General features: G+C 40.4%; 1 protein-coding gene across 1 annotated transcript in view; it reads right to left on the reverse strand.

Annotated features, from left to right (window-relative positions):
* Positions 1 to 5590, reverse strand: part of STARD4 (StAR related lipid transfer domain containing 4) — a 28325-nt gene extending 22735 nt beyond the window's left edge. Inside the window, exon 1 of the mRNA XM_069096102.1 lies at positions 5369 to 5590. The gene's annotated coding sequence lies outside the window, so the exon portion shown is untranslated. The remainder of the gene's footprint in view (positions 1 to 5368) is intronic.
* Positions 5591 to 6851: the final 1261 nt, after the last annotated feature.

Consider the following 6851-nt stretch of genomic DNA (forward strand, 5'->3'; position numbering starts at 1 on the left):
CTCCTCCAGAGCCATCTGGGTCCAGTGGCCAGATACAGCTCAGGATGACTGGAGATGGGCCAGGACGCAGTTTTATTACTTCTAGGAATGAATACTAACTACTCTGTCATAGAAAGGTCTTCCAATGTAACTCCTTTCCCATCTTCTCATTCATCTTACATATTACTCCACACCATAGACTCTACAATTAAGCTGTACTTAACTACAGAACTTTCCATAGCCTGTGTATCTTTGCATATGAAGCTGTTCTCCAGACTTGTAATGTTCTCTCTTCACCTCCACCTTTCACAATCTCTGGTTTCCTTCAAAGCTCATCTCAAACGCCATCTTCCACAGGAAACCATTCTCAGTTCTTTTAGCTATGAAAGCCTTCCAACCATATCTTCTATATACCTACTTATAGATTTTTTTTCCTTATTGGAATGTAAACTTCACAAAGACATGGTGTTTTGCCTTTTCTCCGTGTCCCCCAGCACAGTATCTAACAGACGTATGTATTTGTTGCTTCTGCGATCTCCAAATGAAGGGAATATTTACATAGATGAGACTACAGGTCCACTTGAGTACATAAGCAGAACAAAAGTTACACTTAAGGCTATTTAAAAATTAATTTTTGAAGCAAAGTCTGAGAGCTGGAAGAGATCAGAAGGTCTTGTCAATCAATTCCATTCTTTCTAAAGTTGAGAAAACAAGATAAATAATACACAAACATACATACAAGAATTCTAGAGATGAAATGTTTTATAAAAATTACAAATTTTTCAACATAATGTTTATAGATAATTTTAGGGCCTTCTTCCTCCAAAATATTGATAAATATGAAGTTTGATCCTTATGCTTAGGAGATAATTTCTAAAATTCCTTTTTTACAAGTCAAGCAATGAAAATCTAAAGCTGATACAATCACAAGCATATAATCTTGCGCAAATCAAGTAATGAGTTATCTACAAAGTTGATCAGTTGGAATTTCAAGGCAATGAAGAAGCAAAGTATGGTGGAAAAAAAGAAATAGAATCTTTCACAAATTTGCTGAATTCACAATAAACACTTCTGTGAAAAGAAAAACAAAGAAAATGCCTGGATATTGAAAAGTTGAAAATAAATTTTTTTACTATACTGAAACACATCAAAACTCCCTAAAAATAAAATGTTTTTACACACTAAATAGGGTATCTCACCCTACAGGAGAGTAGGGGGGAAGGGGATGAGAGGGGGGATGATGGAAGGGAGGGCAGGTTGTGGGGGAGGGAAGTTGGAAGCTTACACGTTTGAAAAGGGACAGGGTCAAAGTAGAGAATAGAACAAGTGGGGGTTGGGATAGGATAGAGGGAAATATAGTCACTTTGACAATATATCTACCATGGAAATGTTTTTCGTAGCTACACATGTACAACCTATTGCTTATCTTCCCAGTAAGGGTGGGTGATGAAGAAGGAAGGAAAGAAGCTGGAATTCAAAGTTTTAAAATCAAGTGTTTAAAAATATATGTTATTATTATTATTATTTACATGCAACTGGGAAATAAGATATAGAGGCACTGGGGTATAGAGATACATCTTGTCCTACTGGAAAGTTGAAGGGGGTAAGGGGGAAGCTATAGAAGAGGGCAGATTGGGGGAGGGGGTATACAGTATACAGTGGGATCACTGTTTTGGGGTGATGGGTAGGGAAAAGACGGGGAGAAAATTTGTAACTCAAAATCTTGTGGAAATGAATGATGTAAACTAAAAATAAATATAAGATTTAATTTAAAAAATTTTTTTAAAAAGTAAAATGTCTTTCTTGTTGTCTATTTATTGATTCCTTATTTAAAGCCATCTCAGGGCTGATAGACTGCATCAAAAATTTTAATTGGTCTTATATGTACACACATGTATACATGTAACACATACATATAAATTGTATATACATGTTTAACAGGAAAATTACATGGAAGGAGTTCTGGGAGAACTATGTATTGGGGGCAGCTAGGTGGTAAAGTGGATAGAGCACCAGGCCTGGAGTCAGGAAAACTCGTCTTCCTGGGTTCAAATCTGGTCTCAGACACTTATTAGCAGTGTGAACCCGGGCAAGTCACTGAACCCAGTTTGCCTGTTTCCTCATCTGTAAAATAAGCTGGAGAAGGAAATGGTAAATCACTTCAGTATCTTTGCCAAGAAAACCCCAAATAGGGTCACAAAGAGTTAGATAGGACTGGAACAATTGAATAACAACAAATGCTAGTGCTCTGCAAAACATTTGTAAACAGGTACTCAATTCTTGAATTCAACTGAGTGAACTGTCTCATAAAAATTGAGCAGAGGAGGAGAAGTGTGCCAATTATCAGAATCTATAGGTATAAACAGGCATAACTCTGAATATAGATACTGGACTACATTCCAAAACTAAGAATAAACATTTAGCACAGCCTTCTTTTACACAATAATGAAGAGCTGACTATAATTAAAAGGAAAATATGAGATGGGTCCTAATGTAAGGATTACTGTGAGGATCAAAAGAGGTAATACATATGAAAAGACCTTTATAAAAGCCCTCCAACTTTATATATATAGTGTTATTAACATTATTATATATTAATTAAGCCTGGTCCTATAGGACCAGAGATCTAGAGCAGGAATTGGGCCCATTTAGGCATCTCCCTCATTTAAGAGAGCAGAGAGCTAAGAGCCAAGTAGATAAAATGGATTGTCCCAAGAAGATACCTTTTTTTTTGCTTTTTTGGAGGGGGAAGGCAGGGCAATTGTAATTAAGTGACTTTCCCAAGGTCACACTGGTGTTACTAAGTGTTAAGTGTCTGAGGGTGGATTTGAACTCAGGTCCTCCTGACTCCAGGGCCCGTGTTCTATTCACTGAACCACCAAGCTACACCTTGTTCTTTGATTAATGTAGCCATACTTCTGGTCACTTCAATAATTTTCCTGTCTTGTTCTTTATAAACAGTATTTCTTTAAACTATGCTTGTCCTTCCTTTTCGAAGAAGACCATGGCATCAGGGAGATGATGACATGACTTGTAGTTGACTTTGATTTAGTTGAGGAAGAGTTGTGCAAAGTCATCAGCCTCACTTTCTCCTCCGGAACCATTATTTTTTTAAATTAAATCTCCACTGCATATGCTTAATTTCTGGTTGATTTTCAATAGCTAGTAGTTAACTCAGGCTATAAGTTACAGGTAAGTTGCTAAAGTGCTTTCATAGTGAGAATGCCCATATTTCCCATACTGACCTCTCAAAAACAGGTTTGAGGAAGGAAAGAGTGAAACCTAAGAGTTAGAAAGACTGGGAAAACAAAGGGAAAGTGGGAGGGGAGAAGGAAGGGAAGGGATGGGGAGTGTCTTCTCATTATTTAAAAGGATCTTTGCAAATCTTTTTTTTAAAGAACCCTTTTGTATATAGTATTGGTTCCATGAGTTCCAACCTACTTTACCTTTTCTTGAATTTTTAAAAAATTTATCAGAACATTCTACTCTAAAAACTTCTAAAAATTTCAGATAGGTAATTTGACTATTTCAACATTTGTACGATTGCTTCTTAATTTATATAACCTTTTCTTAACTCATTCAACCTCTACTGAGGCTAGGAGGCAGATATTTCCCATTTCACATCAAAGGAAATTGAAATGCCAGAACATAAAGTAACTTTCTTGGGATACTGAAGACTGGCTACAGCCAGCCTCGACTGCAGGAATGCCCTTGCTAGTCTGCTTATACCTGTCTTAGGGCAAAATATAGGTTCAAATCCAAAAACATTTTAAAAGCTATTTCTTTTAAACTATGATATTCTATAATCAACAATAAGAGTAAGCACTTAAAATTCTCTTTTTTTATTACATCCATTTTCTTATTTTCTGTGAGCCTTCTAGTCTCATCAGCTCACTTTAGGAAACAACTCCTCCAATTACATTTCACATTGCCAATTACAATTGGTGATTTGGTAACAGTGATATAAACAACAGCAACATTGAAACTACCCACATTTGTAAAGGTTTTAAGCTTTATAAAATGCTTTGCATGCATTATCTCACTTGGTCCTCAAAATCACCATGTGATAATCAGTATCAAGTATTAGTATGCCCATCTTGCAGAAGAGAATGCCAAAGACTCAAGAGATTTAGTGACTTCGGAGCCTATTTCTTGATACTGCTCTTCAACAGTGGATCATGTAAAGTCAACGTTTAGAGGAAGTCTTACAACTTTTTCTATAATGAAAGAACCTCATGCAATCAGACTGAAACTTAGTTTAAAAGTATTTCTTTCAAGGTCTTCTGATAGCAATAGAGGCACCTAAAACATGGAAACTATAGTAGTTAAAAATGTTTGCCTCGATCATGGAGGAATTAGAGGAATTCAAGTCGAAAAAGGGTTCCCTAAAAGTCGAGAGATCCTCCATATATTGCTGTTTGCAAATAATGTTGCATTAATTACACTATATGCTCAAACACTATGGAACCTCTTAGATGAGAAAAGAGCAAATATTCATTAGGCACAAAACACGTGCCAGGCACAGTGACAGCACTATGCTGATACAATCTCATTTGAGATGCATAATCATTCAAGAGTTCAGCCAGAGAAAAAATAACAAGTGAATGGAAATGCCTATTGTCTAGAGACAATAAGATGTAAACAGTCCATGGAGATAAGCCCACAAATATTTTGCATAGAAATAGGTGGACGATGAATTGGGGTCCAGAGCAGAGGGAAGGAAAAGGGACCGCATAGTCTTGGCCTTTTAAATTAATCATAAAAGTTAAAAGCAAATATAAGATGACAAAATATAAGCTTAAAAAATGAAAGTTACAATTCAATCCTGTACACAGCTCCAGGGTTTTTAGCCCAAGCCACACCTATGTAACCAATTCCTTTAAAATGCTGCTGGAACGCGGACCACGAACTGCACTATTAGGTTGAGCCAGGGTGCTGGGCTGTCTGACCAACAACTTGGAGACTTTGCGCTCTCAGGGCTGTTGCGGTTCAAAGCGTAATGGGGATGGTCCAAGATGATCCTCCCCGGGGAAGCCGGCCACAGCGCCCTTTGACACCGACGCTCCAAAGATCCCAGCCCACAGCAGCCAAGCGGCACCCCTGGAGATTTCAGCCCGCTCCTCCCCGAGCCCACAGCATCCGGCCAACAGAACCGCTACGTGAGCTGGCACAGACGCAATGCACACACACCCGGGGGAATAAGTGAGCCACTGATTCCGCGGCAATATAGACCCCCTGAGCCCCCGGGAGATTCCGGCCAATGCCGCCCTCCCCTCCAGAGGGTCCGCCTCGACAACCCGCCACTGCACAGCCCCCCGCGGGGAAAAGGATAGCGGGGAACCCCGAGCCTGAGTGGACAGATCCAAGCCGTCGACCATGTCACGCTTACCCAGGTAGGAAAACGGCCGGCCAGGACCCCTCCGGCACGAGGACTTCCGGGAGACCCCTAGCCCACCAGATCGCGGAGCGCGGCGCGCAGCGGCCAACTGTGTGGAGTGAGTGATCAGCGGCACAGCAGGCGGCGCTACCCTCCAGGCACCCCTTCCCCGAATTCGAGGGCTGGCCTTGCTCCGGGTGAGCCGAGGGGGAGGAGGAGCCGGAAAACGCCACGTCCTTGCTCTCATTGGCTGGAGCAGAAGAACGAGGAGCGCTGATTGGCCCAGAAGAGATGGAATGATGCCGCGTCGACTGAAATTGATGGAGAAACCCGCAGAGATTTCCTTTGGAAAAAACGTGTTGCCTACTTTTTCGTGTAAAATGTGTTTTGGCAACCTTTCCCTATCTTCATTTCTGTAACTGCTTTCAAATTGGGAAAAAACCTTCCCTTTCCCCGTAGTCATAACATAGCCTGTAAAAGGGCCATGGGGTGGAGGCGTGGATGTGCTGGTGAATGTTTAACAACCGGCTCTCCAGAAGAAAGAAAAAGTACACAGGACCCACTTTAAAGTTTAATCTGGGGTGGCAGCTAAGTGGAGCCGAGAACAGAGCACCAGCCCTCGGGTCAGGAGGGCCTGAGTTCAAATCCAGCCTCAGACACTTGGCACACTTAATAGCTGTGTGACCTTGGACAAGTCACTTAATCCCAATTGCCTTGCTTTCCCCCTCCAAAAAAACCCAAAACAAAAAGTTGAATCTGCATCATTAGCGTTTTCCTCCATCACTTTAAGGCTAGAAATCAATAAATCAACCCCTGATTTGTAGCATTTCCAACTTTAAGTGTAAAAGTTCACTCTGAAAAATTAACATTTTGCTCTTCTTGAGCTGACTCCAGCACACCCGTGGGCGGAGGATTGGTGCTCTACAAACACAAATTGTTGGGGGGGGGGGGGAGGGGAGGGAACGCTGGGTTGGTGTGGAAGTAAAAAGTGCAATATTAATAAGTCTTAGATGAGAGGCGTTAAACTCCCACCTTCAGTGTAAAACTCACAAGTGTAGCCAAATAGTATCAAAAGGTAATTGGGAAATGTTTAACAAAGTAAATTAGAATGCAGTGCATCATAGATGATGTTTAATTTGTGGTTTTCTAAATCAATATGCAGCCTCTGGCCTCTGTTTCTATTTGAATTTGATACCACTGTCCTAGAATACTGGAGATTCATCTCCGACTGCAGCTCAGCAGTTCAGGCATATTTTCTCAAAATTCTGAAAAACAGGATTGAATAATTTCTTTGATCTACAATAAAATATCTCTACTTCATATCCATGGACAATGTTTTTCTTTGTTTCTGTGATTTAATGAATTTATTACCTCAAATATTGTGACACATAGTCTCTGTTCAAAATCACCTCGTTGAATTTTGCCTGAGAGTGTACCCAGTGCAGGTTGGAAAGATGGGAATTGGTTGGGGTAGGGGGAGGAAAAGTGGGGTAAA

The sequence above is a fragment of the Petaurus breviceps genome, unplaced genomic scaffold, assembly GCF_028583685.1.
Source record: "Petaurus breviceps papuanus isolate PSGF00001 unplaced genomic scaffold, PetGlider_PUasm1.0 229, whole genome shotgun sequence".
Lineage (NCBI taxonomy): Eukaryota > Metazoa > Chordata > Mammalia > Diprotodontia > Petauridae > Petaurus > Petaurus breviceps.